Here is a 25,813-nt window from a genome sequence, read left to right as displayed (position 1 = left end):
TCACAGAGATAGACACAAATAAAATGACTAAGCACCAGCAGCAGCATCTACCTGAATCTCTTGCCCATCATTGCACTTGAAGAATAGGCTGAGATGGGAAGCAAGAGGTGGTGGTTTGGGGGTGAATGGAGGAGCAATCGGAATTACTTGCTTTTGGATGAAGATGTGAAAATCAGCAGATTCTTAACCTTGCAGCATTCGATGGCTATTCTAAACCTAAAGCTTTCTATGAAGAGGAGAGAGAATTTAAATTTTTACTTTAATCCTGATATCAAAAGGAAATCTGTGGAATGAAACCTTATTAAGTGAAACTCACAATAAAAATAAATAAATAATGAAAGGTGGCATGAAAATCCTCGCTAACAGAAGCTGCTGAATCTCTCGCACCTCTTAGAGAGATTAATCCCTTCCTACAGGCCAGACTCTAATTATAAACCATTCTAATTAGTCAGGAAGTAGGACTGCTGTTTCTTATTGAGGAAAAAGTCTAGGAAGAGATGCTACTACTGTATGAGAACGCCAGAACGAGGCAAAGAATTTAGGTGCTAACGCAAGTCCATCGTTTCGTACCATAAAGCTTATTTGCTTGCATCAGTTGGCCGCTGCCTATATATTTTTATGGGACATCTGCAGTTTACTTTGCTGTTTTAAGTTCACTATAGTTTCAGTTTCATTGTAGCAACACTTTAAACTTAAAATAAGCGTTATTCAAAATATTATTTTGACTTATGTTATTTTGTCTTTACATTAAATGTATCTTCACAAGTTTCAAGTGCTCTAGGGCAAAAAGAAAATCTTCTAGGGTAAAGCCTTAAACATTCCAGATATAATGAGTTTGTTATACATTATCTTGCTTGTTTTTTTCCTCTGGACTATTTTCACTTGGGTTCCTTTCATATCCCAGTTAGCAAAGGAATTGACCAGAACTAAGAACAGCCCTAGAGCAATAGCTAAATTTCTGCTGTGCTTGTCAGATACTGTCTGACCACTGATTACTGCCCAAGGGGAATTTGTTTCCATTATAAACTTTTTGGTGCGTTCTCATCACTGTGGAAACAGCCATTCTCTCTCTCATGAGAAACTTCTGGGTGAAACTGAGAAAAGCATGAGCTTCTAAATTTTCTTCTTATTTTAAATCCTGGGTTTGTATGGTATTTTAAGGGATAAGATGAAAGATGGGCCTCTTCATATCACTGAGATCAGGAGAACATTGTAATAATTGATGACACAAATATGATCTACCTGGAAACTTGCCTCAGGCAAATCAGCATGAATCACGGTGGAGAAGTACAGCAGGAACCTGTCCTTTTCCTTACCTTTCACCTATGGAAAATAGACAAAGTCATCAGTTCTGTGTTATGAGGAAAGCTTCCAATCACATAGACTGCATTAGTCAGAGTCTTATGAGGAAACAGAATTTATAGCTTTACATGTAATTAATGAAGGGAACGTTTACAGAGTTATGAGCAGATCTGTTGTTTTAGTTGCTAAGTTGTGTCTGACTCTGTGACTGCATGGACTGCAGCCTCCAGTTTCCTTTGTCCATGAGATTTTCCAGGCAAGAATACTGGAGTGGGTTGCCATTTCCTTCTGCAGGGGATCTTCCTCACCCAAGGAGCAAACCCTTATCTCCTGCATTGATAGGTGGATTCTTTATCACTGAACCACTAGAAAAGCCTCATGGGCAGGTTTACGGGAACAAAAAGAAGATAATGAAGCTCCATTGTTGAGAACTGCAAGAATTGCACACAGAAACTGCAGTCAAAGGTCTTCAGGGACTGGCCAATGGAAATATGGAAGATGGGATACACTATAGGAGCACATGGTAGGTCAGACAAGTATAGAGGAGACAACAGACTCCCGTAATCTGCTTTGAGGGGTGGGAGTGGATGCAAATGGAGAAAAACTAACACAGAAGAAATGGATCCATGGCTAGAAGGAGTCCCTAGATAGATTCCTTTTGTCTACATAAAAAGGAAACTCAGAAATAATGAGTTTCTGTTTATGTTTTAAATATTTCAAATTAAAAAAAAAATTTTTTTTTAATTTGCACCCTGGTCTGGATGCTTTTCTTTAAGGGTATTCTCTTGTTTGCACAGTTACAAGGTCAGCATTTGAGTCGGGGTGCCCCTTTAAATTTTGCACCATATATGCCTCACTTGTTTCATCTTCATCTATGTCTTCTGGTTGAAAAGTTTTCACACAGTTTCAAGTAGAAGTGGATCTAATAGAGGGATTCTAGGTGCAAACTCAGCATCCCAGTCTTTTATGGATAGGATGTGGCACTCTGTGGAAAAATGCAGCTGTAGCTGATTTATGTTGATGGATGGCAGAGGCCAACACAATATTGTAAAGCAATTATCTGACAATAAAAAAAATGAAAAGGAAAAAATGCAAACATAAGAATATGAGGAAATGGAAGAATTCTTTTAACTGCCTCAGTATTATTGATACTGATATTCTAGTCACATGAAATTCCTATATCCTCCTCCCTGGTGCCAAACACTTCAAATGTTTGCATGGGCTTGGCCTTGAGACTAATTTTTATGCTTAATCTACTCAGAACATTCTGCATCCCAGTCTCCACTCTAAGACTCCTACTATTCTTAAAGGTTCAGCTTAAATGCTTGTCCACATCTGTGACTCCTTTATCAGAGAGAATTGTTGGCTGAAATATAAATTCCTTTATGACTAGGAAGTTGCCATAACTGAGTACTTCTTATGCTAGATATAAAGTCAAATAACAAATAATCTGAGTTGCGGTCTGGAATGTTGGTCATGATTTATGTTGTATATAAAAGACAACATTTATGAAGACACAGTAGGACTGCATTTCCCTGTCCCTTTGAAGTTGTGTTACTTTCTCTGGTCAATGAAATATGATATAGGATGAATGTTTCATATTGAAGTGGAAGCCTTTAGAGCTAGCTCATGATCCTCATATTTCCTTTGAACTTCCAAAATGTCACGAATGTTGGAACTCTATTGATCTATATTTTCAAATGAGCAGTATGTGGATCAGAGTCTCCCATTGACCTGAGATGGACATGTTGGTTAAGTGATCAGGAAACATTTTTGCTTTAAGCCACTGTAATTACCCATTAATGACTAAAACAGAAATTTTAAGAAATACCACTGTTATGGACTGAATGTGCACATTCTTATAAAAGTCATATGTTGAAATTTGAACCCCAATGTGATGGTTTATGAGATGGGACCTTTGGACAGTGATGAGATCATGAGGATGGAACCTTCATGAATGGGATTACTTCCCTTATAAGAAGAAATATGAGGTCTTGCTTCCATTCTTTCTAATGTCAACTATTTAAAAACCAGGAAGCTGGTTCTCATCACAACTCATCCATCCTGGCACCATGATCACAGACTTCCAGTCTCTGGAGATGTAAGACATATGTGTGTGTTATGATAGCAACTTAGTCTATGGTGATTTGTTAGAGCAACTCAAACTAAGACTGCCAATATTGACTCTATTGGCATAGTTTATTCCCCACTGCCTGAAAGAAAAAAGAAAAACACCTTTATCAAGCAATGTCATCTAAAATAGTGAATAAAACTGCAGAGAGGACTCTTAATAGGGACATCCTTCAAGAAATATTAGTGAGAACAAATACATCATGAACAAACATGGCTGTGCTTTAGTGTATGTGTGGTGAAGGAGGGGAGTCGAGGCCATGAAGAAAGCTGTTTGCCTGTAAGAGAAGTTTTGAGGTGGAGAACTGTTCTGGAAATATAAGTGCATAAGTAAAGCTGGCCCAGATTATCAAGTAAGCCGAGTTCATAAAATCCTAGCATCAAAGAATTGAGGAAGATCTTCAAAGGTCACTTGGTTCATTCACCTCCTTTCAAGTGGGATCACATCAAAACCATCCCAGAAAAATGAGAAGTTATTCTATTTTTAAAGCTTTCTGTAGAAAAAGATTCTCTCTGACAGAACTGCTTTTCAGCTCATGTTAAAATCTCTATTCTGAAAGATATGCCTCACTCACATTCAGGACACTTAGTATAACACTCAGCTAGGGCTGCCATACAAATTACCATGAATTGGATAACTTTAAACATAGAAGCTTATTTTCTCACTGTTCTGGAGGCTAGAAGTTTGAAGTCAAGATGTTAGCAGGGTTATGCTCCATCTGAAAGCTCTAGCAGAAAGTCCTTTCTTGTCTCTTCCTAGCTTCTGGTGACTCTCAGCAGTCTTTGGCTTTCCTGACTTATAGCTGTATTACTCCAGTTTCTGCCTCGATTGTCACTTGGCTTTCCTCCCTGCATGTGTCTTAGTGTGTCTTCATCTCTCCTTACAAAGACACCAGTCATTGAATTTAGGATCCATCCTAAGGCAGTGTGAGTTCATCCTAACTTAACTAATTACAACTGCAAAGACTATTTACAAATAAGGTCATATTTTGAGGTTCTAAGTAGACACAGATTTTTTGAGGATACTGTTCAATATATTAAGTCATCCTCTGCGTTACTTATTCAGAGTCTGAGCACATCAATGATTTTCTTTTTTAAATTGCACCCCTAATTGATCTTTCTTGCAGTCAATGTGAATTTTATAGTGTTGCTAATGGAGATGATTTTCATTTAATTATTTTTCTTGATGGCTTAAATTAATGCAAAATCGTTTTCAAATGTCAGCATGAACATGGTCATTGCACTGATGTTTGGTAGGAGGAGAGAAATAAGCCTACGACCCAGAAATTTAACTTGAGAAGGTAATAATATAGTCACACTGGTTGATTTAATGAATGAAATGAACACAGTTGATACACACAATAAGTCAAGATGTATAATGACATAGTGCATAGTTTGGGGTTCTCTTGGGGCCAAAAATGATGTAAAAGCTGTGGAAAGAGGAAACGTGAGACATGCTGAAGTAATTAGAAAGATTTTAGAGAAGACAGAGAAGACATAGGGTAGATAGGATTTTATAAAAGGATACATTATATTCAGTTGGAAGAGTGAGTGAGTGAGTGATAGTTGCTCAGTCATGTCTGACTCTTTGCAACTCCATGGACTGTAGCCTGATAGGCTCCTCTGTCTATGAGGGAATTCTCCAGGCAAGAATACTAGAGTGGGTTGCCATTTCCTTCTCCAGGTCAGTTGGGAGAACTACACGATAAAGCAGTAGAGTTGGCAAAGGAGTAACCATCAGGAGAATTGATGGGCCACAGAGATCTAGGCACAGAACTTTTGTAATGACAAAAGCAGGGTTTTGGTTTGTAAAGATAAACTAGGGCCTGCATGCAAAAGACTTTCAATGTCAAATTAACTTCAAATATTTCCCTGTAGATAGTGGAGAGCCTCTGGAAGTATTTGATCCCTGGAGGAAGATGATGGAGATGATGGAGGAGGTGATGAACTCAGTGATAGAGTGAAGGTTATGCTTCAGTAGGCATGGCGAATCACTCCAGTATTCTTGCCTGGAGAATCCCATGGACACAGGAGCCTTGCAGGTGACAGTCCATAGGGTCACAGAGTCAGACATCGCTGAAATGACTGAGCACACACACACAAATGCTTTAAATATAGGAAATTAAAGATCCTTGCAATTGTCCAGAAGAGCTTTGGGGGTTTATTTACTATTAAATAATAGGAATTAATGGCCTGGATGTTAGCACATGGAAATTATTTGATCCAGAGAAGATATGCCACTGAAGGAATTGTATTGTCTTCTAGGGATAGTCTATGAGAAAACACACTTTCCTTTCCATTGAATTCCTCAAGATAGAAGCACATCAGTATCACCCCCAATATGTGAAATCTGCTGCTTTGGCTGCTCTCCACTTAACCTGAGTTTCAATTGAGAGAATAAAGAAAAGTACATTCTTAGCCTTCTCTGTTGGAAAAAATAATTTCCTTATTCAGCAAAAGATAATGTAAGGTTGCCCTGTTAACTCAGCCTTGCAGAAAACATTTCTGTCAGTTGGCATGAGCTTCGTTCCTTTCACCTCAGGCAGGTGGTAAAGGCATTTTGCAAAAGAGGATTCCAAATTAGGTTAAGCACCAATATAGGGAAGTGGCCTGGCCCATCCTGGTGGGAAAAGATTCAGAGACTGCTCAAGTATATCCAAATTCACCTCTTAAAGCCATGTTTCAGTGCAGCTCTTGGGAGAATAAAAATGGAGGGAATGGTTGACTTGGAGGCCTTTCAAATTTTGTTTTCATTGGCCTTGCCCAATTCTCAGGCCTGGACACCTTCATAAATGACCGCTTGCCTTATTTCAGCCAGACATTGTTTTCTCTGGGTTGTCTTAATGCCTCTTCCTTCTAAAAGTATTGGACACTCTTTGTTCCCAGGGCAAGTGCACATTAAAAATGTATTCTCTGTTGAAACTTTCATAAGACACAAAAGGGTAACTTTTGAATGGAGAAATGCCAGATCCCAGAGAGTGTGTTTGATAGTATTAGCTATTTTCTTAACTTCTTAACATATAATTTTCAGAAATTCATTTTTTCAGTCAATATCTGAATTAAGTAGTCTCACTCAAATTGTTGCATGCAACTGTAGTTCATTTTCACAAGTATATACTATTCTACTGTGTTATTACATTCTCCTGAGGATTTGCACGTGTGTGTGTGTGTGTGTTTCCCCAGATTTTCTCTTTTTATACATGGTGCTGCTATGAACATTCTTTTTTATACATTCTGGTGAATATGTGCGAGTATTTTGTCCCAGGTATGAACAAAAATTTCAAGTTACTGGGCTTATAGTTTATATGAGTGCCCAATTTTACAGAATAATATAAATTTGTGTTTCAAAGTCGTCATATGTTTTTACTATCACCAGCACTAAGAGATCCTACTGATCTTTCAACATTTGATAATGTAGACATTAATTTTAGTCAATCAAATGGCTCTAAATATCCTGCTTTGTGTTATATTTGCATTAGTCTTATTTACATTTGAATACCTCTTTCATAGATTTCATGATTATATGTGTTTCCTCACTGTACCTATTTTTTAGTGGATATGCCAAATTATTGTTAGATATAGTTCTCTCTCTTAGTCCATTCAGTCTGGCTTACAAACTCATTTTCATTTCTTTGGATTTTCCCAGTGTCCATAATCTTGTCTTGTTGGCAGCAGTTTCCACTATAAGATGAACAGCTTCTGTGAGTGACTTCCTGCGTTTCCCCAACAGGAAAGCCTATACGAAGAGCTAGGATTTATGTGATGCTGGTGCTGGGCACAAAGCAAGAAGACACAGTGTTCCCTAATTCCTGCTTTTTAGGAACTTGAATTTTGAATAAATAGTCACATTCATCTAAATCCTCACCATTTAGCTTACCACTTGTCAGTTTACTTTTCACTTTCAGGTTTTCTTTTATCCCGCCCAAAGTGGAAATGTATTGTAATTTTTATTTATAACCCTCAAGAAATTGAGACCATATTAACACTTATTTTTAAATATATTGATAATACTTTTGATTTTTAGCAATACAGGGGCTTCCTTGGTGGCTCAGAGGATAAAGCATCTGCCTGCGGTGCAGGAGACCCAGGTTCGATCACTGGGTTGGGAAGATCCCCTGGAGAAGGAAATGGCAACCCACTCCAGTACTCTTGCCTGGAAAATCCCATGGACAGAGGAGCCTGGCGGGCTACAGTCCACGGGGTCGCAAAGAGTCGGACATGACTGAGCGACTTCACTTCACTTCACTTTTGATTTTTAGCAATACATAGAATATGAAACATATTAATCTGACAAATTAAACCTGTGGTCATCTCCACAGGAAAACTTTTCAACTGCCCATTTGACTTTGTGCTTTTCATATACAGCCTCTGTCTGACCACTTTCCATATCACAGAGACTGAAGATATATACCACATTCAAGACTCCTGAATTATACTTCAATTTAAGACTTTGCAGAATCTAACTTCAAAGCTATTCAAAAGAAGAACTTTGTGGGTTACCCAACTTCAAAGTGTACTTTACTTAACATCATTAAACAGAGCAATCTAAGAGACAAAGACACAGGCTAAAGTCAAAGCAATTTTAAAGACATCATACATCCTTGTCTTTGCTGTTAGTTTTCCTCTCAATTTACTAAAACCTGTTGCCCATCCAAACACGTACCCAAGAGCATACTACAGGGTATGTGTAGGGTAGGGGGGTTGTACTCACAAACTCGCCCTTATCATCCCCTTAAATTTATTTGCTTTTTATTAATTGTTTCTTAATATATCTACCTCCAGTTCATTGACTAAGTATAAGATTTTCTTTTTAAACAAATACAAAAGCCTATTTCTAAAAGTCATACCATGAGACTGTCACAACATCTGACAAATATTCAAAGCCAAGGATATGACCTAGCAAGTCTGAATACATTCTCTCATTTTCCCCATATTTTAACATTTATCTCTCCTTCATTCAGTAGCATTTGTCAACCTGCCTCTATCCATGGCAGCCCTTCTTATTTTAATGCTCTCACTCTTATCCACAAACTAAATTTACATTTCTTGCAGTTATAAATTTTATTTTGTTGAGAAATATTACTTCAAGAAGACTGAAGTCCAATGAACTCTCAAAGACAAGACTTTCTGAAGAAAAACCCTTCCCATTCTTACTAGCCTAGAATAGGAAAGAAAAAATGAAAAAGAACAAAATAAGGTTCTATATCATTCTGTAAAGTTGTTCTGTCTAGTCTTATCTATCAAAGAACATTGGTAGAGGATGAGGGAGTAGATCAACCAGCCCTGTGAGTTGAGTCTAACTCTGCAAAGGTGTTTGTGAATTTATTGCCTATGAAATATAATAATGTTGATAAAGTATGACATTAGGATATATAGCATATACTTAATTGTGTCTCATTTCAGGTATATGTTCTTCAGTTATTTAAAATTATAGAAATCTGTGGAAGCAAAACACTTCATGGATTATTTGCTCGGGATCCTTACTTGATAAGTAACATGATTATATCATTTATTATCAAAATGTGGATACTTTTGATAATGAAAAGGGATGTAATTAATAATTAGGCATTGACAACAGACATAAGCAGAGACTAAGGGAAGCAATAAGGGGCACATGTCAGGCTAGTTCTAAGGTATAAGGCAGTTAAGTGGTGTAGCCACATGTGTTGTAAGTGGCACAGAACACAGGAAAGCTGGCTCAAAGTGTCCCATGAGGAATTCATTAGAACTGAATTAGCTACAATCAGAAAATGGGCATTGATAATAAAATTGCCCAAAGTCTGAAGATGAATAATACCAAACTGCTGACCTAAGATAAATGGAACTAATGTTATAACTTTACTCTCCCATCTTCTCACTAGACTTAAGATGGTAAAGAATTCTGACAGCATGTCTTCCCCTTGGGCACCAAACCAAGCTGACAGGATCCACTCTGATGTGACCAATTTGTTAACAAAAAGCATGATGAGCTTCTGCACATACGTACTTATTTCACCAGCTCTCTGGGTTCAGAATGAATGTGTTCTGGGTCTGATACAGGAAGGAGTAATCAACTGAGGTGGTTCTTCATTCTTTATTTTTCCTGTTTTGCCATTTAGCACCATTAATGAAAGTCATGTCTGCTATTTTTATTTCTTTTGCTTTGAGTTTAGCATGCTCTGAACACCTACTGGGTACCAAAAATATGCAAGGGGGTTTCACATATATCACTGCTATTTATTACGTTTTGAGATTTGAATACTTTCTCTTACCAGTGACTCAGATGAATATGGTTTTGCATCTTATAGCCTGCCCACTTCAGTGTGGGTCCTAAGGTTACATGGAAAGCCCTCTACAGGACTCTTTCTGTCAGTTTTCTCATAGTCAGGGAAACGTTTACTAAAATTTCTGTTTCAGAAATGACCCCAGTCATATTCCCATCTTCACTCACAAAAAAGAAAACAAAAAATGAAATTCCCACTATTTAAGAACAGTGAAGACATGCTTGGATTTTCTTAGATATATTTTGCACAGGAAATTTGGAGTAGAAGAGTTCAGGGTGAATCTCTGGTTCATACTGAACAAATCTATTGAAGAGTTATGAGGAGAAGCCTTCCCTAGGCCTTATAGGGATCTTGCCCAAAAGAAGATTAAAATCTGTGAGAAGAAATAATTCAAGGACATAAATGACTATATCATAAGGCATATTGTAGCATAACAAAATTCAAAGATTGTGTTTTCAAAGTTTCTTGTAGCGAAAAGGAGACACATTTTTCACAGAGAACATTAAATTTAAGGTGGAACTTGAATAAGTCAGTAACATTCTGACAGATAAATATAAGGAAAGAAATTTTTCAAGCAGAAAAAAATAGCATAAATTGGGGCACAGAAACAAGAAAACACACAAAAGATAAGATTACAGAATAGACAAAATCAAATCTTACCTAGAATTTGGGGGCAAAATGCAAATGGTCCTAGATAAAAGTAAGTCAAATTACTTCTAAATCCCTTCTCAAGTAAAACATAAGGGGCACATTCTAGCATATTCAAAACAAGCACTATTTTATTACAAAAAATGCTAAGGTATGAGACTTTTTTCTTTTTAAATCTGTGTCATGAACATTATTTCATTTAATTTTCACAATATACCTGTGGTATAGGCAAGGCTCCTATTTGCCTCTTGTGCGTTGGTTCGCTGAGATAAATAGAGGTTTATTGCTGCCCTGGTGGGATGGGCAATGCCTTTTCCCTCCTGCTCTCACTCACTAGAAGCAAAAGTGCTTGGTCCAAGAGCAATACCTTTTCACATGCAGGAGGCTTGCTTTCCTGTTGAGATTTTATTTGAGTTTTGAAAGTGGGACAATGCATTTGTCAAGCAACTTCAGTGGATTAAGCCACTACTTCAGCCATGCTAATAAGACCGCTGCACTCAAACTGTGAGCAGAACCTTGCCAACTCCAAACTGCCGCTGCCTGGCCGTCTCATCAGTCCACCTGCAGTGCACCTAGCACTTCGGTCCTAACTCCTAGGCCCAGTAGACTGAATATCAGCTCTGGCTTCAGGCCTTGGCCTCTTCTGCTCTGATGCCGCTGCCTACACCCCTCATTGCTATCTTCTGGCCCAGCATCCATCCCCCTCATGCCACTGACCAGGTTCTGGGCTGGCAGAGACCATTGTGCAGATGGGGTCAGTATGAATGGCCAAGTGGCAAATCAAAGCAAATGCAGATGGGAACACAAGGTGTGGATGAGAATCCTGGATCCAAATATGATGGGGGTTTAGAGAGATTAAAACTGCTAATTAGCGGCTTTGGAACCATCCTCATTGGCTAAATAATAAATAAAAATTTATCTGAGTTGGTTTTACTAGTAAATCTAATTCAGGGGCTATGCCAAAAGGCAATGGATTCAGCTAGTTTTAATCCCTGAGGGTCATATGCAGGTGTAAGATGTAGTGTAAGAGCCGTACTTTATTTGCATGTGATTAGCCTGTGATTTACAGGCTTTACTTTAGACTATAGTTTGTTCTCAGTCTCTTTTTAAGTGAAAAAATTCTTTAATTTTCTTCTTTGAAGATGATTTTGTTTACCTGTTCCTATGCTTCCCTGCCCACAACCCCCATGGCTTAAGTCCTAACAGATAAACTCAGGTGGAAGAATGTGTCATGGAATCAACATGATAACAGACGAAGATTCCTAGGCTTCAGTTAGTAAGCATCATGAATGCGCTGAGCCTTCTGAATTTCCCCTTCCCCAAATTGATTCAGAAAGCATACAGAAAAGAACATGCCAGTCAGCTGGAGTGGAAAATATACTCCTTTGGCATAGGATTAATTAGGTTTGCAGTTCTTTATGTTTTAAACAGTGAGTGAACTTATTTGAGTTTCAACTGTTCATGGCAATCACATGGGAGTAACGATTTCTATCTTGTGTCTTCATATCCTGACAGGAGCAAAAGAGGGAGGGAGGGCATGCAAATACTTACTATAAATATTGATTCTGTCTTTATTTTTTGATATTTTTTTTCATATGGAACTTTGCATTGATTTTTATTTTTTAAATATTCCACTGAAATAAATATTATCTTGATTAATATATTTTTGCGCCCTTTAAATTTAGTTTTTGAGGTAAATATCTAACTTAACTCATTCTAGTCCTCAACCTGGGCAAACGCTATGTGGTGGTACAGCCATAAAGGGTTTTAGCCAACCAGATACTGCTGCAAAAAGAAAAATACTACTGAGAGCACCAGATGTCTCAGTCAGTTCAGAAGAAACACTGGCACTCTAGGACGTGTCGAAAAAATAAAAATGTTGACATTGTTAGCATGACATTGTTAATCCTGAAACCTTCTCCAGAAGAAATTAATAAATCTTTCCACTCGTTGCCCTTGAGGATGAAGTCCCAACTTCTTAGTTCAGTTTCCAGAATCCGCTACACCATAGTCCTTTGCGCCCCTTGAGCACTGACTCTTAAATCACCATTATTGACCTGTTGGTTCAGTTGCTCATCACTACTTCTCAGATCCCATTCTCAGTTCAGATTATTGACTCTCTTGTTCAGCTTTCCTGTAATTTATTTGTTCTACTGAGCAGAGAAAAGCACTAACCAACTTGCGAGTTTGAACTGAATCCATACTTCTCTGCCAGGCCTTTCTAGATGATTCTGGACCAGCATGACCTCCCTTCCTAATATACACCTGATTACTGCTTCCTGGTATATGAGTTAGGGACATCAGTTTCTACTGCTGTTTAACTGTTTTGTACATGTGTTTTGTTTCGATTTTTCTCCAATGAGTTGGTAAAATCCTAAAGAACAGTTTGGCAAAATATCAAATCTAAGAGAACATCTTAAGATTTAATTTTCCACCTATAAATTTTTACTTATGAATTCTTACACACCTACTCATTCACTCATGTGCATGTTTGCTCTCTTTATGAAGATCTATAAGGCTGCCATACATTTCAAGCTGTATCATTTATATCACATAATTTTTATCTTTAAGCATTTCATTTAGGGTATGCTTAAATCTTATCCTGAAATCTTTCTAGTGGTTTCTTGTGAATCAGTTGAGCTGCCTAACTTGATTACTAATTCTTTTGTGGCAGGAAATATGATATCCACTTCTCCTGGGTCATCTTTAGTAACCTCCAAAGACCACAATGGGCTTCCCAGGTGGCAAAGTGGTGAAGAATCTGTCTACCAATACAGGAGACACCAAAAATGTGTATGTGATTCCTGGGTCCGGAAGATCCCCTGGATTAGGAAATGTCAACCCGCTGCAATAATTTTGCCTGGAAAATACCTGACAGGCTGCCTTCCATTGGGTCACAAAGCATCAGACATGACTGAGCACACAGCACACAAAGCCCACTATAGGTTTCTAACAATATACAGCTCAGACTTTCGAGTGAATAAACCAATACTTCTGGTTTTAGTAGGAAAAAACATCATTAACTTTTCCATGGGTATTCTACCTAAAGTGCTCCATATTTTAGGAATTCATTCTTTATAACTTGATTAAATGTTTACCTTCATTGTGAACTTTCCTGAACTGTGTAGATAGTTGCTAAATGAGTTTTCTGATGTAAAGAAAAAAGCTAACAGGAAAATTTAGAAACATATATCTTTCCTTTATATTCTACTTCTTTTTAAAATCATATTTACAGACAATAAACTCTCAGGACTTCTTTTGATATTTCATCGCAAGTACATCAAAAGCCATCTCATAATCTGTACCCATTTTTCATCAAGAGTTAGCCAAGGCAGAAAAACATGGGATGGAGGGTGTTGGCAAAGTTCACCTTTAATTAAATATCAAAAAAAAGCATAAGTTATTTTAAACTGGAATAGGATCTCAACAACAGAACAATGCAGGGAGCAAGAATAGTGGTCAATCTATTAATCCTGTCATGGTTGTCATGCGTTATTTGTATCATGTTTATCTCCAGCTTTCTTACAAATAGTTTTTCAGACTCCATGACTTGCTGTGAAATCATTCTTCCAGAAGGAAATATGATTTCCTATATCTAGTCAAGTGACCTCAATTTAACATGAAATATGACAGGACCTTAAAAGATAAATTCTTATGCTGAAATTTTGCTTTCAAAGTTGCATTGCATCATCTTAAAGTTAGCAGCTTTTAATTGGAGCATCATTTATTTCCCACAGTTGGGTTCACTTTTCATATTAGTGTGCTCCCGTTTCTTTATATTTTCAACCAAAGTGTTAAATAAACTGGTGGTATACTGGACATACTGGCTCATAAACACCAATTTTTAAATTTTCTGGAATATTGAAAGCCAATCATTAAAAAGAGTTAGTATTAAAATTAAATCACATTCACTTCACTTAAATATAAAACACATACAACATTAAAAACTAATTAAAAAGAATACCCACCAACATATCTTCCTAAACATTCTATTGCATGTTACCATTTATGGTTTTTAGGATAGGTATGTTCATGCAGAAGAACTATACAAGAAAGATCTTAATGACCCAGAAACAACAATGTGGTCACTCAGAACCGGATATCCTGGGGTATGAAGTCAAATGGGCCTTAAGAAGGATTACTACCAACAAAGCTGATGGAGGTGACAGAATTCCAGCCAATTAAAATCTTAAAAAATGGTACTATTAAAGTGCTTCATTCAATATGTCAAAAAATTGGTAAAACTCAGCAGTGGCCACTGGAAAAGTCACTTTTTATTCCAACCCCAAAGAAGGGCAGTGTCACAGAATGTTAAAACTACCATACAATTGCACTCATTTCACATACTAGTAAGGTTATGCTCAATATCCTTCAAGCTAGGCTTCATCAGCATATAAACTGACAACTTCCAGACAATACAAGCTGGGTTTAGAAAAGACAGAGGAATCAGAGGTCAACTTGCCAACATCCACTGAATCATGAAGAAAGCATGGGAATGAGAGAAAAACATGTACTTCTGCTTCACTGACTACGCAAAAGCCTTTGACAATGTGGATGGCAACAAACTGGAAAATTCTTAAACAGATGGGACAATCAGACCATCTTACCTGTCTTCTGAAAAATCTGTATGCAGGTCAAGAGGCCTGGACATGGAACAATGGACTCGTTGAAAATTAGGAAAGGAGTATGACAAGGCTGTATACTTAAATTATATGCAGAGTACATCATGCAAATTGGCAGGCTGTGTGACTTACAAGCTGGAATCAAGATCACCAGAAGAAATATCAACAACCTTAGAAATGCAAATGATGCCACTATAATAGAGAAGGTGAAGAGAAACTAAAGAGTCTCTTGATGAGGGTAAAAGGGGAGAGTGAAAAAGCTGGCTTGAGACTCAGCATTAAAAATAACTGAGAACATAGCGTCTGGTCCCATCACTTCATGTAAAATAGATGGGGAAAAAGTGGAAACAGTGTCAGATTTTATTTTCTTGGGATTCAAAATCACTGCGGATGGTGACAGCAACCTTGAAATTAAAAGATGCTTGCTGCTTGGGGGAAAAACTATGACAAACCTAGACAACATATTAAAAAGCTGAGACATCACTTTGCTGACAAATGTCCATATAATCAAAGCTATGGTTTTTCCAATAGTCATGTATGAATGTGAGAGTTGAGTTATATAAGGCTGAGCATCGAAGAATTGAGGCTTTTGAATTATGGTGCTGGAGAGGTCTCTTGAGAGTTCCTTGGACAACAAGAAGATCAGTCAATCCTAAAGGAAATCAACACTGAATATCCATTGTAAGAACTGTTGCTGAAGCTAAAGCTTCAATACTTTGGCTGCCTAATGCAAAGAGTCAACTAATTGGAAAATACTCTGATACTGGGAAATACTGAAAGCAAAAGGAGAAGGGGAGACAGGATAAGTTGGTTAGATAGCATCATGACTCAGTGGACATAAATCTGAGCAAACTCCATGAGATAGTGGAAGACAGAGAGTCTGGCATGTCACAGTCCATGGGGTTGCAAAGAGTCAGACACAACTTAGCAACTAAACAACTGCCAACAAATGTTTATTCCATCTTGACAGTGGGAAAGCCATACAATGATTTGCTACTGCTCATCTCTTCCCAACCCCACATTTAGTTGCATCATATCCATAGCTTGAAATTCACAGAAATAAGCAAACATTATAAATTAGGGCTTGACTTATTGTTTTGCTAATTGTCTTGAAGTAATAAAGTGGTGGAGCAGGTGTTATTAACATACATACATATATATATATATATATATATATATATATATATATATATATCTCAGAGAAGGCAATGGCACCCCACTCCAGTACTCTTGCTTGGAAAATCCCATGGACAGAGGAGCCTGTTAGGCTGCAATCCATGGGGTCACTAAGAGTCGGACACAACTGAGCGACTTCACTTTCACTTTTCACTTTCATGCATTGGAGAAGGAAATGGCAGCCCACTCCACTGTTCTTGCCTGGAGAATCCCAGGGACGGGGGAGCCTAGTGGGCCGCCGTCTATGGGGTCGCACAGAGTCAGACACGACTGAAGTGACTTAGCATTAGCATATATAAATATATATATATACACACACACACACACACACATATATGTCAAAGTTTAATGTGTCATGCCATATAGCCTTTATATTGAAAATAGCACAAAAACTGAGGAAACATTTTTCCAGCATTTGAAACTATTATCCAAAAATTTAGATGTCATTTCTGAATGTGAAGCTTGTGCATGTCTTCATTATTCATTTCTTCTTACTTGGAAACAGACACAGAATATCAACCAACTGTCCAAACTGTACTTATTAGTCATTTGTAGTCATAGATGGACCTCAGCTGTAAAAGCAGTAAAAATCAAAACACCATCCAGAGAGTATCAATTGCCTATATAGAATCTGCAATAAGTAGTATATATTTTGTTATAATTTCTAATTTATGTGACATATCTATTTATTTTTACTTTCTAAAATTTATGAGATAAATATGTATGGGTACACACAGACACACACATACACACACGGCTTGGGCTTTTGGGGGGAGGAGAGCCAAACCACGTTTCACATTTGGCAGCACAGTACTGCAGATAACTAAAGTGTTATCAGATAACTAAAACTTTTATCTAATAAAGATATAAGATGTGACCTCCTTCTGAAATCCATTGATTATTGGACAGTAAGATTGGAGACCTTCCCCTAGAGCCTTAAATAAAACCTTATAAAGTTTGACTACCCATAGGTTACCTAACTCGGAGAAGGCAATGGCACCCCACTCCAGTACTCTTGCCTGGAGAATCCCATGGGTGGAGGAGCCAGGTGGGCTGTAGTCCGTGGGATTGCTAAGAGTCGGACTCGAATGAGCGACTTCACTTTCAATTTTCACTTTCATGCATTGGAGAAGGAAATGGCAACCCACTCCAGTGTTCTTGCCTGGAGAATCCCAGGGATGGGGGAGCCTGGTGAGCTGCCCTCTATGGGGTCGCACGGAGTTGGACATGACTGAAGCGACTTAGCAGCAGCAGCATGTTACTTAACTGGTCACAGAGGATCAGAAAAAAAGTGCATAATTTAGTGTAAGTTCTTACACAGCAAGAAAAAGACATGATCTTGACTCCCAATTCAGTTTATAGTTTCAATGTTGTCTATTGACAACTCATTTTACTTTTCTGCAAGCACAAATAAAGGAATACATGATCTTACTAGTTCCCAAACATCACTGCATATAGAAATTAACTGCAGCACTGCTCAAATCAAAGAATTTTTTTCCTCTAACAAGATCTATTGAAATGGAAACTCCAGAAATAGGATCAAGAAACTGGGCAATTTTAATGATTTCTATGCCACATCCGGAATCCTTTTATCTCCAAAAGGCTTTCAAATCACATAGACATAACAGTAAACTGAGTAGTAAAGATGTGTGTGCCAGATATTCACACATGTGATTTTCAGTAATTTACCGATTTTCCTGACTCATTTGTGTTTCTCCACACATATACTTCTTTTATATTTAGCATGTTGTCCAAGTGACTTTTGGATCCTAATAATCACCCCACTACAGCTCACACAGTCAGTGTTGTTTATAAATTATTATTCATCTACTTTTAAAGAAGTTAAATCTGTATATGCCAATATTTCTAAAATCTTATGCATAAAGTTATGAGAAATCATGGCAAATCTTTATTAAAAATAAGATATAGAAAATCTAAGACACTCACCAGATCAACAGATTGATAACCTCATAAATAAAAGAAAACTCATTTCGATAAATTTGTTAGTGTACCTTGGTAAGCTCTTAATTCTTTTTTTAATGTTCTGTACTGCAATTATTCTTTTTAAAAAATATTGCTAACAATGATTCTGAAAATATCCCTTCATTTTTCCTTAGATCTTATGATATAATTTCTCATATTTATGCATAAAGATAACAAACATTTAGAAATTACTTTAAAATTTGTGCATATACCTCTCATAAATTTTACGTATATTCAAATTTATAACAATCTCTAGCCCAAATAGCATCTCTTATATTTTTGGTGAAAAAAACTAAAGCTCAGATAGCCATTATAAAGAATTAATTATGGAAATAAACTAAAAAATACGTAGGCATCTTGGTTCTATATCATATGTATTTTCATAGCTACAATTGTAATTATTTTTTGGAATAAAATAATAATGTTTGCAATAAAGGTGAAATCACAGTCATTATACCTAGTTGGTAACTATTTCTTTAGAGATTTGAATCCAGTATGCTTAAATTATCTCTTTGGAAAACTTTTGGCCTTATTCCATATGAACTTAAAATATATGTATATTTTTTATCTTGCTTGAGAATTCTCCATGGTTTATCTTTATTCTAAATGGTTTTCCAAAATAGTAAAGAGAAAGATGGATACTATTGCTTTTTGCTATCTCATTGGCTAAAATGCCTGTTTCTTTTTACAAATTGACTGAAATTCCTGCCATCTGCTGCTATAAACCTCATCTAAATGTAAATTAAAGTAAATACATTTCTTGAAAAATTATTAAACACCATAAACCTTGGCTCATTTTGTAGTGGTTTGACGGCTTTTCTGCCACCCAAGTTTCCCAGCTTCCAAAGAGATGTCTAATGACATCAAGCACAAATGCTCTGCAGATAACTGTATGAAGGCCAAGCTTCCATTCATGTGGAAATGAAAGATTCAGTGAAGATATCCAAGTGCCTGCCATTATAAGTGGGAGTGCATCTAGACTTGGGATATTAAGACAACTTATAAAAGTTATAAGTTCATCAAACAAACAGGAAAACAAACTTTTGAAAGAGGGGAGTGAAAAAAATGGCTTAAAACTCAACATTCAAAACACTAAGATCATGGCATCCAGTCTATCACTTCACGGCAAACAGATGGGGAAAACGTGGAAAGAGTGGCAAATTTTATTTTCTTGCTCCAAAATCACTGTGGAGATGTTGACTGCAGCCACTAAATTGAAAGATGCTTGCTCCTTGGAAGAAAAACTATGACAAACTTAGTGTATTAAAAAGGAGAGACTTCACTTTGCCAACAAAGGTCCATGTAGTCAAAGCTATGGTTTTTCCCATAGTCACGTATGAATCTGAGAATTCAATCATGAAGAAGGCTGAGTTCCAAAGACCTGACGCTTTTTGATTTTAGTGCTGGAGAAGATTCTTGAAAGTCCCTTGGACTGAAAGGAGATCAAACCAGTCAGTCCTAGAGAAAGTCAACCCTGAATACTCATTGGAAGGACTGATGCTGAAACTGAAGCTCCAATATTTTGGCCACCTGATGTGAAGAGCTGACTCATTGGAAAAGATCCTGATGCTGAGAAAGATTGAGAACAGGAGGAGAAGAGGGTGGCAGAAGATTAAATGATTTGATGGCATCACTGACTCAATGGACATGAGTTTGAGCAAATTCTGAGAGATAGTGAAGGACAAGGAAGACTGGTGTGCTGCAGTCAACAGGATCACACAAAGGGTCAGATACAACTTAGCAACTGAACAACAACAATCCCATTCATGGTTTTTGGATAGACGACTCCAGTATTCAATTTTTAACTTACTCTTTCAATTAATATACATGTATATAAGGAACAGAAACTTTTGGTGAAGAGTGATTCTGTACAGTAGTGTTTAGAAGAATTCTGCTTCTGAAATGTTGTTCTTTGTGTTTCGATCATTACTGAGGTGTAGTTTCTGATGCACCTTGTAGGAGGCTCAGATTGTTTTCAATATTTCAGAAAGCATATTTGCAAACATGGTAAAAAAAATAATGATGAACTTAATTAGTCTTGCTGCCTTGAATGTGGCATCAGCTCTGATCATGGTAGTTTGTGCCATGTTGGCCTTTACCTGAATTTTTTTTATAAAACTCATAGTTTTCCATTGGAGTTGCCTACCTGTGTAGAAACCCAGTTTATTTGACTCACTCCTTGGCATCTGAGTCGGCTTCCTATAATTGCTACCATCACTGTTTTAGTTTAAATATAGACTCATCATCTAGGACTAGAACTTTGTCTACTTATTTAAATACTGTACCATGTGAATTGTCTCTCCATGAATATGAAATTTCCTGTCTCAAGGCACACGCCTATCAATAAAAAGTAAATATGAGTGGACTTAATGTCCTCTCCTTGTTCTGATTCAACTGAAACACAGCTCAAATATAAAGGGATACATAAATTAGGACTATATAATGTCATTTAACGCCTATTTCCTCAATCAGACTGAAATCTCTTTAGGGTCAGAGACCATACTTATTTTTTGTTCATTACTCTGTTTCAAAATTCTAACATAATGTTTATATAACGGTTTTATTATTATTATTATTAAATGTTATAACTAGATGGAAGTTTTGTAATGATGTCATTAGTCTGTGTAGACACGGCAAATTCTGAAATTTAACCTGGTGGCTCAGACAGTAAGGAATCCGCCTGCAATGCAGGAGATCTGGGTTTGGTAACTGGGTTGAGAATATCCCCTGAGAAAGGAATGGCTACCCACTCCAGTATATCAGACTTTAAGGACTTCCCAGGTGGCGCTAGATGTAAAGGACCCACCTACCAATGTGGGAGACAGAGGAGATGCAGGTTCCATCCTTGTGTCAGGTAGATCCCGGGAGAAGGGCATGGCAACCCAGTCTAGTATTCTTGCCAGAATTCCCATGGACTGAGGAGCCTGGCATGTTACAGTCCATAGAGTCACAAAGAGAAGGATATGATTGAAATGACTTAGCACACATCGTTGCACAACAGAAAACAACACTCAAATCTCAGTGGCTAAAAAAAACACAGGTATAATGATTTACTAGTTGCTCATCTTCCACAGGATGATTGGAAGCTCTCCTGAGAGACATCCCAACTTAGAAACAGCCTGATGGAGAAGCCATGATTTGAAACATTGCTATCTCTACGATATAGTGAAGCTCTGTAGGGTCTCAGGTGTATAACTGAGTTCTTTGGCCTTTATTACTCAATGGCCAGAGCTAGTTACATGGCCCCAGTGATCCATAATGCCAAAAGCACAATTCTACTATGTGTACAGGAAGAAAGAGAACTTCAAGCATTTGGAAAACATTCTAACATCAACTAAAATGTCTTCTTATGCAGAGTAGAGAAGATATACACCAATTTAAAATGCAACTTCAATTTAAGAAATTTTGCCCTGGAATATGCTAATGATGAAAGACACAATTTTAAGCATCTCAAAAATAGATATTTACTTTTAATATCTCAATGCTGTAAATATCAATAAGAACTGAATCTAAACTGTGATAAATGGAAAATCATTCAAATACAAGTCCCTTTTATTTTGGGAAAAATATAATCCAAAAAATAATTATGCAGACGGTTAACCTCCTCACTTAGAAAGTGAAAGTATTAGTCACTCAGTTGTACTGATTCTTTGCAACCCCATGGACTGTAGCCCACCAAGCTCCTCTGCCCATGAAATTCTCCAGGTGGAATACTGGAGTGGGTTGTAATTTCCTACTTCAAGGTATCTTTCTGACCCAGGGATCAAACCCACATCTCCTGCATTGCAGGTGGATTCTTTACCTTTTGAGCCACTAGGGAAGCTCTGATCATGTCCAGGTCCAGGGAAATATGAGATTGTTTCTAGGGGCAAGAGGAGAAGGTAAAGACATTATTTCTATACAAAGTAGAGGAATAAAATAGTTGATAATACAGTGTTATACAGAAATGCATGAAGTTATTAGCAGTTGTAGTTAGAAGTCAGTTAAATAATTATTGAAGAGAAAGTGTTATCTTCCATGATCAAGCATTTAAATACATTATGTGTCACTGTTAATTTCATATTATTTCATAGCTCTAACCATCATTGTCATAACTGAATAAAAAGAAAGGCCATTTTGCATGTGTAAATCATCAATAGTTTCTATGTAGTTAGTGGAGAGTGGGGAAGTATTGATATCTACTAAGCAAGTACCAAAGGTGGAGAGAAATTTATCTTTTTTCATATATCTTTTATCATTAAGGCATGCTAGATCAACAAGTTCATCCTTTTTCTCCCTAGGTATTTTTTTTTTTTTTACCACTTTGTTTAGGTATTATTTACATGCAAAATACTATGCATATTTAATATATAGAACTTAATGAGTTTAGAGATAAGTGTATATCTGTTAAACCATCATCACAATCTATGCCATAAACAAATCCATCATCTTTAAAAATATTCTACTGCCCTGTTTATTAATGATGATAATAATTTTTAACATAAGATCTATTTTTTAGCACACTCTTTATACAATGCTAACTATGGATATTATGCAGCACAGTAGATTTCTGGTTCTTCAGTTCAGTTCAGTTCAGTCACTCAGTCGTGTCTGACTCTTTGAGACCCCATGAATCGCAGCACGACAGGCCTCCCTGTCCATCATCAACTCCCAGAGTTCACTCAGACTCACATCCATCGAGTCAGTGATGCCATCCAGCCATCTCATCCTCTGTCGTCCCCTTCTCCTCCTGCCCCCAATCCCTCCCAGCATCAGAGTCTTTTCCAATGAGTCAACTCTTCCCATGAGGTGGCCAAAGGACTGGAGTTTCAGCTTTAGCATCATTCCTTCCAAAGAAATCCCAGGGCTGATCTCCTTCAGAATGGACTGGTTGGATCTCCTTGCAGTCCAATGGACTCTCAAGAGTCTTCTCCAACACCACAGTTCAAAAGCATCAATTCTTCGGCACTCAGCCTTCTTCACAGTCCAACTCTCACATCCATACATGACCACAGGAAAAACCATAGCCTTGACTAGACAAACCTTTGTTGGCAAAGTAATGTCTCTGCTTTTGAATATGCTATCTAGGTTGGTCATAACTTTCCTTCCAAGGAGTAAGTGTCTTTTAATTTCATGGCTGCAGTCACCATCTGCAGTGATTTTGGAACCCCCCCCCCCCAAAAAATAAAGTCTAACACTGTTTCCACTGTTTCCCCATCTATTTGCCATGAAGTGATGGGACCAGATACCATGATCTTTGTTTTCTGAATGTTGAGCTTTAAGCCAACTTTTTCATTCTCCTCTTTCACTTTCATCAAGAAGCTTTTGAGTTCCTCTTCACTTTCTGCCATAAGGGTGGTGTCATCTGGTTCTTACTCACCTCAAATAATTGAAATTGTGTAGTCTTTTCCTAATACCTCCTCATTTCCACCTCTAACCAGAAGTCACCATTCTGCTCTCTACTTCTGAGTTGAACTATTTTATTTTATTTATTTTTTTAAATTTTATTTTATTTTTAAACTTTACATAATTGTATTAGTTTTGCCAAATAGGAATTAAAAAAAAAGAACTATTTTAAATTCCTTATATAAGTAATATCATGCAGTATTTTTCTTTCTGTGTCTGGCTTACTTCTCTTAGCATAGTGTCTTCCAGGTTCAACCATGTCATCATAAATGTCAGTATTTCCTTATTTTTTATGATTGAATAATATTTCACTGTATGTAAATACCATATTTTTGATTCATTCTTCTGGTAAATTTTTAATCTGCTTCCATGTCCTGGTTATTGTGAATAATGTTGCAATGAACAGGACAGTGTGCATATCTCTATACTCAGAATTGCTGGATCATATGGTAGTTCTATTTTTAATATATTGAGGAACTTCAATATTGTTTTCCAGAATGAACATATCAATTTACAAACCCATCAATAATGTGCAAGGTGTCCTTTTCCTTACATATTTGCCAATGTTTAATTTTTCTTGAAAACCCATTCTAACATATTTGAGGAGGTGGTATCTCATTGTGAATTTGATTTGCATTTCTCGGATGATGAGTGAAATCAAGAACCTGACTATTTGTATGTGTTCCTTTGAGAAATCTGTTTATTCCTTGCCCCATTGTTTAATCAGTACATTACTTCAGTTGGTTTGGGGTTTTTTCTGCTATTGAATTATATGAGTTTTTTATATATTTTAGACATTAAACTTTTTTCAGATAAATATTTTCTCACATTCTGTAGATTGTGTTTTCATATTGTTGATTTTGCTTTTGCTATGCAGAAGTTTGTTTATTTGTTTTCAGCTTGAGGTAGTCATACCTGTCTATTTTTGCTTTCATTGCTTTTGTATTTTTGACGTACTATTTACAAAATCATTGCAAAGGACAATATCAAAAAGCTTTCCTGGAGCTTCCCTGGTAGTCCAGTAGATAAGAATCTGCCTTGCAATGCAAGGGACATAAGTTTGATCCCTGGATTGGGAAGATTCCACATGCCATAGAGTCATAAGCTGGAGCACCACAACCACTGATCCCACACTCTAGAGCCTGTGAGCCACAACTACTAAGCCTATATGCTGCAACTACTGAAGCCCACATGCCTAGAGCCCGTGCTCTGCAACAAGCAAAGTCACCACACTGAGAAGCACTACACATGCACCACAACAGAGACCCACCAGAGCCAAAAATAAATAAATTTATAAAACAGATTTTCTGATATTTTCTTCTAGAAAATTTTCAGTTTCAGGTTTCATGCTTAATACCTTCATTCGAGTTAACTTTATTGTATGATGTAAAATTAGGTTCTTTTTCATTCATGTGGCTATGTTATTTTCCCAACACTATTTATTAAAGAGGTGATCATTTCCCACCATCTCGTCATGATATGTTTGCTGAGGATCAGTTGACTATATTGATTGTACATGTGTTGCTTTATTTCTATGTTCTCTATTCTATTCCATTGGTGCTTATATGTGTTCTTAAGCTAGTACCTTATTGTTTTGATTACTGTAGCTTTGTAAAGTAGTTTGAAGTTGAGAAGCATGATAGCTTCAGCATTGCTATTCCTTTTCAAGATTGAGTTGGCTATCTGGAGTTCTTTATAGTTTCATATCAATTTTAGAATTGTTTTCACTAATTTTTGTATAAAATCCCTATGGAATTTTGATAAGTAGTAGATTGAATCTGTAAATTGCTTTGGGTAATATGGTCTTTTTAATAATATGAATTTTTCCAATTTATGAACATGAGATGTATTTTCATTTATTTGTATCTACATTTATCAGTGCTTTGCAGTTCTCAATGCACACTTTTTTAAATTCCTTGACTAAGTTTATTTCTGTTTTATTATTTTTATGCTATTGTAAATGGAATTGTGTTCTTAATTTACTTTACAAATAATCTGTGGTCACTGTACAAAATGCACTGGATTTTTTGTTCTGATTTTGTATCCTACAATGTTACTGAATTCATTTATTAGTTTTGACAGTTTTGTTGTTGTTATGTTTGTGTGAAGCCCTTATAGTGTTTTACTTTTAGGGTCAGATCATCTGAAAACATACAATTTTACTTCTTGCTTTCTGATTTTGATGCCCTTTCCTTTTTTTAATCTAATTATTCTGGGTGGGATTTACAGAAGATGTGCTATGTGAACAGAAGTGGTGAAAGTGGGCATCCTTACCTTGTTCCAGATATTAAAAGAAAAATTTTC

This window comes from Bos grunniens, chromosome 24 (genome assembly GCF_055505025.1).
Source record: "Bos grunniens cultivar Pamir isolate PY7600 chromosome 24, Bosgru_T2T1.0, whole genome shotgun sequence".
NCBI lineage: Eukaryota > Metazoa > Chordata > Mammalia > Artiodactyla > Bovidae > Bos > Bos grunniens.
This window is presented reverse-complemented; position numbering follows the sequence as displayed.